This window comes from Herpailurus yagouaroundi, unplaced genomic scaffold (genome assembly GCF_014898765.1).
Source record: "Herpailurus yagouaroundi ecotype Mexico unplaced genomic scaffold, PumYag 165, whole genome shotgun sequence".
Classification (NCBI taxonomy): Eukaryota; Metazoa; Chordata; class Mammalia; order Carnivora; family Felidae; genus Herpailurus; species Herpailurus yagouaroundi.
Window position 1 is genome coordinate 28,995,669 of NW_024412406.1, and position 12,118 is coordinate 29,007,786.

Sequence of the window (12,118 nt, forward strand, 5' to 3'; positions counted from 1 at the left end):
AGATATCACTATACATCTGTCAGAATGGCTAAAATAAAAAACAAAAGAAATAACAAGCATTGGCGAGGATGTGGAGAAAAAGGAACCCTTGTGCACTGATAGCGCGAATGCAAATTGGCACAGCCACTGTGGAAAACAGCATGGAGACTCCTCAGAAAATTAACATTAGAATTACCATATGATGCAGTAATTCTTCTACTGGGTATTTACCCAAAGAAAAGAAAAACACTGACTTGAAAAGACATATTTACCTCTGTGTTTATTGCAGCATTATTTACAATAGCCAATATGGGGGGCGCCTGGGTGGCGCAGTGGGTTAAGCGTCCGACTTCAGCCAGGTCACGATCATGCGGTCCGTGAGTTCGAGCCCGCGTCAGGCTCTGGGCTGATGGCTCAGAGCCTGGAGCCTGTTTCCGATTCTGTGTCTCCCTCTCTCTCTGCCCCTCCCCCGTTCATGCTCTGTCTCTCTCTGTCCCAAAAATAAATAAACGTTGAAAAAAAAAAATTTACAATAGCCAATATGGAACCTAAGTGTCCAATGATAGATGGAACCCAATATGGAACCCAAGTGTCCAATGGTAGATGAATGGATAAATGGCCTTTCATTTCATTCATCACCATTCATGATGGATGAATGGTACAAATGCTATGGAATATCACTCAGCCGTAAAAAAGAATGAAATCTTGCCATTTGCAACAACATGGGTGGATCTAGAGGGTATAACGCTAAGGGACATAAGTCAGTCAGAGAAAGACAAATGCCATATGATTTCACTCATACGTGGAATTTAAGAAACAAAACAAACGAACAAATTAAGAAAGAGAAAAACCGAAAAACAGACTTTTAAATATAGAGAACAAACTGGTAGTTTCCAGAGGGTAGGTGGGTAGGGGGATGGGGAAAATAGGAGAAGGAGATTAAGAGTGTGCTTACCTTGAACATGAGTAATGTATAGAATTGTTGAGTCACTACATTGTACGCCCGAAACTAACATAACACCGTATGTTTATTATCCTTGAATGAAAAACAATGTTAGCCATGAGTCAGGTAAACACAGTAATACAAAGTCACAAGGTCCATATAAAATAGTTAGATCCGGGCGCCTGGGTGGCGCAGTCGGTTAAGCGTCCGACTTCAGCCAGGTCACGATCTCGCGGTCCGTGAGTTCGAGCCCCGCGTTGGGCTCTGGGCTGATGGCTCGGAGCCTGGAGCCTGTTTCCGATTCTGTGTCTCCCTCTCTCTCTGCCCCTCCCCCGTTCATGCTCTGTCTCTCTCTGTCCCAAAAATAAAATAAAAAAAAAGTTGAAAAAAAAAATAATAAAATAAAATAGTTAGATCCAATTTGTGTTTCTGGAAGACGGAACAAGTTAAGATTATCCACTCAATGACGGCTAAAACTTTTTACCAATATCAGTGGAGATTACTTTTAAGATTTTCCCCGATACGTAATCTAATGGAGACTGTGAATTAAACTTTGGGCAAGGAACCTTTTGGAAATGCCAAGTGGCTGTCTGGACGTTTTTAAAGGTCATATGAGTGGGTAATATATCTAATTTGTTTCCAAGTAGCACCTTAAAATTTTTTCCAAATGTGTACCTATTCCAAATGTGACTCAAAACTAAAACCAATAAGCTTTTTTTTTTTTAATAGCTTAACCACGAACGCAAGAAGGTGCAAACGATATGGTGTACAGTCACTTCCAAAGTGACTAGCCGAACACAGTGACAGCTGACAGTGGTCAGCAGGACATCAGGAAGTGGGGGTCCACCTCCCATTCGCAATAGAGCCCATCACAAATTCTCAGTGCCCCCAACCTCACAATAAACAACCTCAGGCCCGACAGGCGGACCGCTGGCAGGTCGAAAGCTAGGGAGATCCAAGCCAAGCTCTCAGGATACCAAACGAGGCAGAAGGAGAATGTTACCCTGTGATTCGCCTCCTTACGGCGAATGACACAAACGACATAAAAAGGAAAACAATGCTGTCCCTGGAAGGAAAAGAACCAATAACCAATGCGGACCCCAAAGCGAGAGTCACCCTAGAGGGATGTCCAGAGAACTAGCTCCTTCAAGTGGTTTCTCCTGCTGATTTAGATTTAGACGCGACGTGCTTACTGCCCTCCTGTGCCTGGACTCTGAACAGAAGTCAGAGAGGCCTGCCGTGGTAAGGATTTTTGCCTTTTCGGCTTAGATGTCTCCAGGCTCAGCTACAGCCCCCCCAAAACCCCCCCAGGAGAATGGCAGGCCCACGCCATCCCATGTGGGTCTCCAAAGCTGCAACGCGAGGAAAAATGCTTTTTCTCTCTCCTCTTCATTTCAGTAGCTGGAGTATGAAAATGAAAGAGAGGAAGAAAAAAAAAAGCCAGATTAACAGGAGACACTGTTTATTTCACATGTGCACAGAGGCTTCGCAGAAGAGAGGTGAAGGTCCACTGTGGGTTAGACCTGGGAGCTTATACACTGTTTTTAGAAAAGCACAGCCGACTGTGGAGAAGTGTCTACACAGAGGAAACGGGGTGTGGGCTTTGGGGCGGTGAACGGTGGGAAGGTAAACACATGGGGGGGAAACTCAATGAAAGGCCAGGGTTCTTTCAGCGAGGTTGCTTTATGCAGACTGAAGCCACGCCATCTCCCCATCTCCGTGACTAATTCTTCTCTTCCTAGGGCAGGAGAGGGGAGGGAGCCCCTCACAAAGGGGATTTTGTGCTCTGCTTCTCAGCAGATTGGGGGAAGAGCCGGAGCTCTGTTTGTTTGTGACTGCTGTTTCTGAATTGCCAGCAGCTCAAAATAATCCCCCTATTTGGGGGGTGGTCTCTTCTGACCCCCTTGCTGACCCATAGCAGGTGGCTTACGGGGCTGTTTGTTGCAGATAAGGGGGTGGTTCCCTGGGTGAGTTGTTGCCGGTTGGTTGCGAGTCAAAGTTCTATTTTTATCTGTGATCTGGCCATCGTTTGTGTATTCTGTCTCTTTCCCTCTTTGACTTTGTGATACCTGAGGACCTGGCAAAGATCGAAAGCGGCACCAGAAGCCCTTAAACTCCTTTGCGGTGGTCTGTCCCTACAAAATAAAAGGTTAAAAACATTAACATAATTGTAAAATAGAGAATTTAGTAACTGTTCACATAATTAAAGAAAAATTAACTTCAAACCCCACCAATATTTGTCTTGGAGCCTGTTTGGGTGGAATTATCGGGACAGTCATAATTCTGGAGATCTGAAACAACTCACAATCAACTTCCCCAGCATGTCGAGGACAAAGATCAAAAAAACAAAGTGATATTATTGTTGCTTCACCTGTCGCATAAAATATTGTGGTATTCGGTTCCTTAATGAGTGCCTCAGAGTTGTGTGTTATGATGAGAGATAATAAGATGACATCTAGAAGTTACTTTGAATTAAAAAGAAAAGTAAGATACTACCTTGAAATAAAGGCTTGTTATGATTTTATTGTAAAATTTTCTTTATCGCCTTTTGGAGCAAATCTATCGTTTGCGAGAATAATGGAATAGTCATTCACAGATCTCTGTGCAACAACATACAGCTGACAGTAAAATGCTGAGCTAAAATCTGTGTTGTGTATGATTATACATTTGAAAAGCTAAGATTTAAGAAGCTACAGTAAAGATCACATTGCATTAAAATTTTTTTTACTGTTTATTTAATTTTGAGAGAGAGACAGTGTGAGTGGGGGAGGTGCAGAGAGGGAGAGAGACACAGAAACCGAAGCAGGTTCCAGGTGTAAGGGTTAGATTGTAGCGTAGGGCTAACACTGTAGCTTGAGAAATAACAGCTTTGTTCTGACACTGAAGGTCAAGAGACAACAGCCTTGCTTTACTCTTGTAAATTACGCGTCATTCTCTTGTAAATCAGGCTTCACCAAAGAAGGAAACAAAAGCTCAAAGAAAAGAGCATCAGAGGCAGGGTCTAGGAGATCCACTGGTTGCAACTTAGCGGCAGAAAGTCTAAAATAATCACCTCATCCGGCAACTGTTTCTAACTCCTCTGGGAACTGTTTCTCTGTTCTGTTCCCAGGTGATGATAAAACGTGATCGGCCGTAAAAACTCTGTACCCCGGCTGTTGGAGGCCACACTCTTATCAAGAGTGTTGGTCCCGATCGGTCGGCCTTGCCTCTCATTGGAATAAACTTTGCTGTGACTGTCACTGGCGCCCGTGGCATTCTGTTTCAGGAGTCGTGTGGATGCAACACAGGCTCTGAGCTGTCAGCACAGAGTCCGAGGTGGGGCTCGAACTCACAAACCAGAGAGATCACGGCCTGAGCCGAAGCCAGACACCTAACCCAGCTGGGCCACCCAGGCACCCCGATCACGTTGCATTTTATCAGGCATTCCGGTTGCTTAGGGTTAATGGGAGATGCAGTCAAGTGTTGAGATCGTTTTCCAGCGGACGAGTAGCATCGCTGACTCATTCAGGGAATGAGAAACAAGATCAGTTATAAAGTCCCTCAGGGATCTCGTCAAATGAAGGATTTCTCTCCCTGCGGTGAGTTGGTGCTCGCCAGGAAGGCCACGCAGCTCCGAGAGAGAAGCCCCTGCGCGCACTTGACTCTTGGCAGCCTCGGGTCACAGGAAGCGACCAAGCCACGGAGCTTCTCGGCGCAGTTCTGGAGGCTCCACTTGCAAACCTGTCCGGGGGCCACTAATTGGGGGGAAAACAAAGTCCCCGATTGGGCAGACACTTGAGTAAAAGAAGCAAGCCCTCGGGGCGCCTGGGTGGCGCAGTCGGTTGAGCGTCCGACTTCAGCCAGGTCACGATCTCGCGGTCCGTGAGTTCGAGCCCCGCGTCGGGCTCTGGGCTGATGGCTCAGAGCCTGGAGCCTGTTTCCGATTCTGTGTCTCCCTCTCTCTCTGCCCCTCCCCCGTTCATGCTCTGTCTCTCTCTGTCCCAAAAATAAATAAATAAATGTTGAAAAAAAATTAAAAAAAAAAAAAAAAGAAGCAAGCCCTCGTCAGAGAGGGAACATTCTTTGGGTGAGTTTCAATAGTTTTTGGACATCAAGAAATCCTGAAAAGCCTCCCATTATCTGCATTCCTTCCCCTGGGAGAAAGGCTGTTTTCTCCCAGAGGCCAGAATACAATAGGCCCTCCCTGTAAGATGCAGGGGTGAGCCCTTGGGATGGGGCAGGAGGCGGTGCAGGACGGAGGCGGCTTTGCTGCTCACAAGTCATTATTGAAGGCTGGTGTGTGCAGGCCCAACAGTGTCACGTGGCTAAGTGAGCGGGCGGGGTGCTTTCTGATCTCCTGAGTCTGGCGCGACGCGCACTGGGCGTGTTTCCCAGGACAGAGGGAAATGTCCGGCAGTTGAGATGCCCCAGACCAACCACCAAAACGAAGGGAGCCTCGCTGCATCCCCCGGGGACAGCAAAGTACCCCGCGGGAGGCCGGGACACGCTTAGAATACTTGGAGGGTGCTTCGAGGTGCTGAAATGAATAGGAGCTAATACTAAGTGATAAGAAACTCCACTGCTGTTAGCACTTAGCTTGCAAAACTCCTTCCCACGCATTGTCTCGCCAGATCTGCAACTCAGCCCCGTGAGTTTCAGTGGACAAATGCCGCCATCTCTGCCTTAAATGAGGACACTGAGGGGTGCTTGGGTGGCGCAGTCGGTGAAGCGTGGGACTCTCCATCTCAGCTCAGGTCGTGATCTCTTGGTTTCTGGGTTTGAGCCCCGCACAGGGCTCTGTTAAACAAATAAACAGAAAGAAAGAAGGGAAGGGAGGGGGGGGGGAGGGGGGGGGGGGGAGGGGAGGGAAGGGAAGGGAGAAAGAAAGAGAAAGAAATGAGGGAATTAAGGCTTGGAGCAGGTGCTAGAATTGCCCAAGGGGAAGTTGCCTCCTAATGGAAACAAAGTCTAACCACCGTCTCATGAAATCCAATACAAAATATTTGCTTTGTTTCTATTAAGTGTTAATTCCAGTACAGTTAACACACAGTGTTATATTAATTTCAGGTGTACGATTTAGTGATTCGACAATTCTGTACATCACCCAGTGTTCATCCCAGCAAGTGCACTCCTTACCCATCTAATTCCAAACTGGGATCTTGTTCAATGGCCATAAAATCTCAGCTTCTTTTTAACCTTTAAATCGGGAACTGAAAAATAATTGTCATGAAAGTGATCAAATAATGTAGCTAAGTATTTGAAAAACACATATTTTAAAATATGTGAACATTTTAGCCATTCTATTCAAGTCTTTTGACTATAATATTTGTGGAATTTTTATAATAGAAATGCCAATGTATCTGTTTTTTAAAAAATCCACTATCACGATAAAAAAAAATTAACAAATTATTTAGACCAAGCCAAATTCAACTCTTTATTAGCACAAAATAAATAGACCATTACTGTTCTGGTTATTTCTGTGCAAATAACCAAATTAGGGCAACTGCTTGACCATATAATTAATTGTTTGGGCTCAGCTGTTTCATAGCAGAAAAGAGCCAATTTAACATGATCGTTCTTGGAGGCATGCAAACGCATTGACAACAAATGCTACGTTTAAATATATATTTTTTTAACTTCCAGGAAGCCAAAAAGACAGTTTTCTGCGAATATCACGGTATTCCCTATAGAGGGAACTGTATCCATATTTATCCTGGAGCATCTCCTTACTGGAGCGGTCATTTGGCTATGATGGGAAATGTGGACACCAAAGCAAGACCAATCAGATAAGAACAAGCCAAACGCTGTTCATTCAGAGCTTGCTGTCAGCAAGCCACCGTCACTGACATTCGTCACGGACTTGACGTTAGGCACAGGAGAGGGAAAGCTTTACAGAAGAAAGAGGTTTCAGGCGTGCGCTGATTGGAGGCTGTTGACCTTGAGGAGCTGAAGTTGAGCTAACTAGAATTGGGGACCCTATTGATCGGTTAGGGGTGTGTTAGACTTTCTCTGGTTGGTCTTAAGTTGGAAGTGGGGACAAAAATTAGGAAAGCTACCAATTTGAATCAAGTCCTGGCTGTTGGGGGCTGATGGTCCCAGGGGCCATTGTTTGGCTTCCCGGGTTGTTACTGGAGATGGTGGTCTGACTTTCTACAAGCTGACGTAAAGGTGGCAGGCTAACTTCCTGGTCTGGTTGCTGCAGATGATGGGTCAGAGTTTTATTTTTAGATACGGTCTGACCATTCATTGTCCGTTCCTTTATTCACTCTCAGGGACCTGGAGACTCACTCTTATAAGAAAACCGTGGTCAGTAAAAACCGCTTTGGCAAAATTCAGTTCTCCTCTCAGGAACGGCGTGCTAATGACCCGGAGCTCCACATCCGCAGCAAGACCTTTTCCTTCCACACCAGGCTCACGGCCAACCGCCTGACACGTATTTCCACTCAAATACCTCAATTAAAATGTGTTCAACATGGAGCTCCTAGGATTCCCGCACAGTCTAGTTCCTTGTGGTTTTCTCTAAATGAGCCAGGGGCAGCTTCATTAAACCTGAAGTCACTTTTGAGGTGCTTTCTCTTACAGTCTGTCTGGAGGCCGTCCGCCCATGCTGCGAGCTTTACCGTCGGAACAGATCAGGGACCTGGACCCTTCTCCCACCCCAACCCCCTCGCAGGGACCGTCCCCTGCACGCTGGACCATTCCAAAATGGTCTCCTTGTTTCTCTCCCTAACTCCTGCCTCTCTTCGACATACTGTCTGAAGGCTATAGTGAAAACCCGAGTCACACACCTTGTCGTGCCTTTGCTCAAAACCCTCCGACAGTTTTCCCCTTTACTAAGGGTAAAAAGCCAAACTACTTACTTTAATCCACAAGCTCTACATGATCTGGCTTCCCATATCTCTGCTCCAGCACTCTGGTCTTCATATATTTCTCAAATACTCCTAGGGTGCTCCTGCCCCAGGACCCTTGCACTTCCTGTTTTTCTCGTCCTGGAACCCTTTCCCCAGATATCTGCATGCTGACCTTCTCTTTTCCCCCCAGTCTGTCATGGTGAGCTCCCGCCCTTACCTAAAATTTCAATATGCTCTTTCATCATCTAATATCCCCCCTCTCTGCTTTATTTTTTTCCCCCCTTACCACTCATTATTACCAATACTCTACATATTTTCCCTACTTACAGTGTTTCTTTTCTATTCCCCCAACAGTGATGGCAGCCGTTTTGTTTGTTTTACTCTACTACCAGAACTCCAGAGTCTAGAACAATGGGCATGGCATCTCAGAATTTTCCATTTTGCAAATCCAGAGACTCATCCCAGCAACTTGAGAGACTAGCTTAGTCAATGGCTTGGAAGTGACAGAATCTAGTCTCCAATGTCCATGCCCAAAGCTCCTTTGACCAACCTCTCAGGTCTTTCTGAAGACCACGTTTGTTTCCATAGTCAGTCTCATGGCTCTTTCCCACATAACTTCTAACCCAGGCTCTGACAATGACGGTCTCCTGGTAGTCTTCTGCCTCCAGTCTCCCTCGTCTCCAGTCCATCTTTCCCTGTTCAAAAACCTTTACTGGACTTCCCACTCTGGCTCCAGCTGGCATTCAAAGTCCGCCAAAGCCCACATGTGATCTACCTTCCCAGCCTCTTTGGAGACTCTACGCCCAGGTGGTGCCCATCCAGCTAGACCCTCCTTTTGCCTTCCACAGCTGCAAGACACACTTCCATGCCTCTGTGTCCTTATTCAGCTCCCTTGTCTAGAATCCCCTGCCATCATCTCCCACCATGCACCGAGGTCCTTTCTGGAAGCTTTGTACAGAGCCTTCATCAGAATGAGCACCTGGCTCGAGGAGGCCACATCACACCCTCTTCCGTCTAGAGCGGGTCTCGTGTTTATCCGTGAGTGGGTGTCTCTGTCCTTGAACACAGAGATCATCTCTCACTCTTCTCCCTCACCTGTCCCACCACACGGCACATAAAAGGTGCTCAGCAGACACTCATTTAATTACGGTGAATAATGTCCCATTAAGAGGAAAGGCAGGTTAACAATTTCTCATCGGCAAGCATGAAGTCTGGTCAAACCAGGGAAAGCAAGTCTTAGAGACCTGGGATCCACCTGGACTTCTCCTCTGAGCACACGTTCCGCATATTTTTCCTTTTATTTAGAATAAGGGAACAATTATGCCCAGTGCAGTCTGTCTTACTGGCTTGTGACAATGATAGGTTGTCAGGTGAGGTAAGAGTCTCAAGGGAAAGAGCTGATTATACCCCAGAGGGGGTCATTTTGATCCTTATTCTTCTCTCCTCCTCAAGACAGCAAAGGGAAGAGTACCTACCGAGCACGATGCCTGCCCAAGAGGAAACACTCGACCAACAGCAATTCCTTTCTCTTTTTTCTATCTGTTCTTGCTCGTTCCCACATTGCTTTTTCTTTAAGATTATTTTCCCCCTTACTTCTAAAGCTAAAACTCAACATAATTAGCCAGGTGTGTATTTTTAAAACGCTGGCCTTATCATGATCTCACAGTTCGTGAATTCGAGCCCTGCGTCGGGCTCTGTGCTGACAGCTCGGAGCTTGGAGCCTGCTTGAGATTCTGTGTCTCCCTTTCTCTCTGCCCCTAACCCACTCACATTCTGTCTCTCTCTCTCTCTCTCTCTCTCTCTCTCTCTCTCAAAAATAAATAAAGCTGCAAAAAATTTTTTTAATGTTGACCTTATTTTCCACACTTGTAAAAGCTAAGGTCTATGTTAGTTATGGAATAGAGTAACCTCCTATCTACGCAAGAAAAAAATGCTGATGATAACTCACTTACATTTTGATATTTTAATGATGCGTTTCTAGGCCAACCAAATCCAAGTTTTGACAAACTATGAGGTATTTTTCTTTCAAGGTGACATTTAGCTTAACTTTTTCATACCAAACCATGGGAAACAAACCATAACAAGTTACTTACGAAGCAGAAGACTCAAATTTATACCCGCTTTGTCAGTAAAGTACATGTTAGACTGTGTTAGTCTCATTAAGGACTAACTTCCTAGGTGCAGAGGTGATCTATGCACAAGTCGTTTTTGCTCTGAATGTGTGAGACTTTGCAGCGAGATATAGTATGATTAAATACTAACAAGCTTTAATACCACCTCTTGTCCTATTCCTGGAGGGGTTAAAGGTTACAAATTCTTGTCATTTCACTATTCCAAACAGGCAGGCACTGGTGGCAAAGAAAGGACGCAATTGTTCTGGAAGTCTGTGGGTCTCCAAAGAAACCCAGCTTCTGTCAACTAGTCAAAGGGAAAGTCTCTCCAAAAACCAGCAACACCGGCACTGGTCAGAACGTTCTGCACTGCCTCAGGCATGGCCATTGGGCCCCCTCAATCCCAAGGGCCAGGAAGTTACCCGATTCCACCCTAGCATTCAGATGGGGCTGCCGAGGTCCCAACAGCCCTCCAGCCTTTTAGGAATGGATCGCTAAAACCAATCACATTGTTACTTTCAAACATTTCAGGTCAAGGTGCCTACATTCAAACTATGTGTTCTGACCAAGTCGCATCGACTTCGAGTCTGAAATAATTTATGGGACACTCTGGTGATGGACGAAAATGCACTCTTTATCGGGTAAAACACATTCTGAGAGCCTGTGGTCCAAGGGAGGCTGTACTTGAACTTCTACCAGCACTGAGGGCTTCGAGCAGTCAGAACACAAAGGGGAGAGACTTTGTGGAGCCCATGGCCTCACACCCTACTGCATGCCTCATGGTGGAAATGAGCAACTATACAAGAAAAGTAGAAAATGAAGGGGGTCAGAATGTGCTACTCAATACGGCACGTTAGCATGCGGACTATTTTGAGCTGAAGGCGATTAAAAGACACCAGAGTACCTCCAGGCTCTCGTCCTTTCTGCCTAAGAAAAGCAGGCCATAAGTCTCCTTCTGTGAAGGTGTCCCCCCTCCTCTCTCCCCCATACCAGGAGGAAGAGAACAACCCTTATCACAGGGAATGGACAGTCAGCACCAGCTTGAATCTGCATAAACAAAGCTTGCCGAAATCATCTTTATCTTCCAATAATTTATCCTGAAATATTTAGCTCCCCACAATGTATCCTCCCTAGAAGCCCAACCCCCCCGGCCTTTAGCTAGCCACTTCTCTACAGTTTATCAGCCTTTGGTCAAATGGTACAGGGGCTCTCACATCTGGCCAACTCCTTTGGGGTTTCATTTCTCTTACGCGAAGCTTCTGTGTGCATGTGAAATAAACCTTTTCTCCTGTCAATCTGCCTTCTTCTTCCTCTTCTTCTTTTTAGTTTAATTCAAAGGCCCCAACTACAAATGGAAGAGGGTAGGGGCACCTGAGTGGGTCAGTCGGTTAAGCATCAGATTCTTGATTTCAGCTTAGGTCATGATCTCAGAGATGTAAGATCGAGCCCAATGGGTCAGGAGATGGAGCCTGGCATGGAGCTCTGCACTGGGCACAGAGCCTGCTTGTGATTCTCTCTCTCTTTCTCTCTCTCTCCCCCTTTGCCCCTCCCCTGCTTGTGCTCTCTGTCTCAAAACTAAATCAAAGAGGGGAGAGGGAAGGAAGGAAGGAGAAAGAGAAGAAGGGAGGGCGGGAAGGAGAAGAGGGGAAAGGAGGGAGGAAAGGTTGGCAATGAAATAAATGTTCATTTTCTCCTAATCATCAAAAAATGAAATCGCTACCTGGGGCACTCGGGTGACTCAGCGAGTTAAGCGTCTATTGACTTCATCTCAGGTCATGATCTCACGGTTCATGAGTTCGAGCCCCGCATCAGGCTCTCTGCTGTCAGCACAGAACCCGCTTTGGATCCTCTGTCTCCCTCTCCCTATGCCCCTCGCTCTCTCTCTCTCTCTCTCTCTCTCTCTCTCAAAATAAGTAAAAAAACTTAAAAAAAAAAAAAAAAAAAGGAAAGCCTAGAGAGTAAAGAAAAAGACCTTACCATAAAATAACCATACACCGTCCAAATCACACATGCAGGTGAGAACCACAGCACAGCACTCAAGACATGTGGTTTTCACACCGTTTCTCAGCCATTTGCTTCATTTGTTTCCCTGTAAACTCCCAGTAAGGATGCTACCAAAAGGGTGGGTAGGCGGGTATTAAAAGTTGCATCGGAAGCTTTTCGCAGCAATGGGCATGTTCGTTATGCGGATTGCGGTGAGGGTGTCAGCTTTACGTGATTAGAAAACGCAAAAATAGTTTACACATGTCTCAAAG

The 12,118-nt window shown here is 45.9% G+C and overlaps 1 long non-coding RNA gene across 1 annotated transcript; it reads right to left on the reverse strand.

Moving 5' to 3' along the window:
- Positions 1 to 2,367: 2,367 nt before the first annotated feature.
- On the reverse strand, positions 2,368 to 8,118 carry LOC121038354 (uncharacterized). Its single transcript, XR_005794312.1, has 2 exons — positions 8,080 to 8,118; positions 2,368 to 3,057 (listed from the first exon to the last, which is right to left on the reverse strand). It is a non-coding gene; the product is annotated as an uncharacterized LOC121038354 (long non-coding RNA).
- Between the last annotated feature and the right edge of the window lie 4,000 nt (positions 8,119 to 12,118).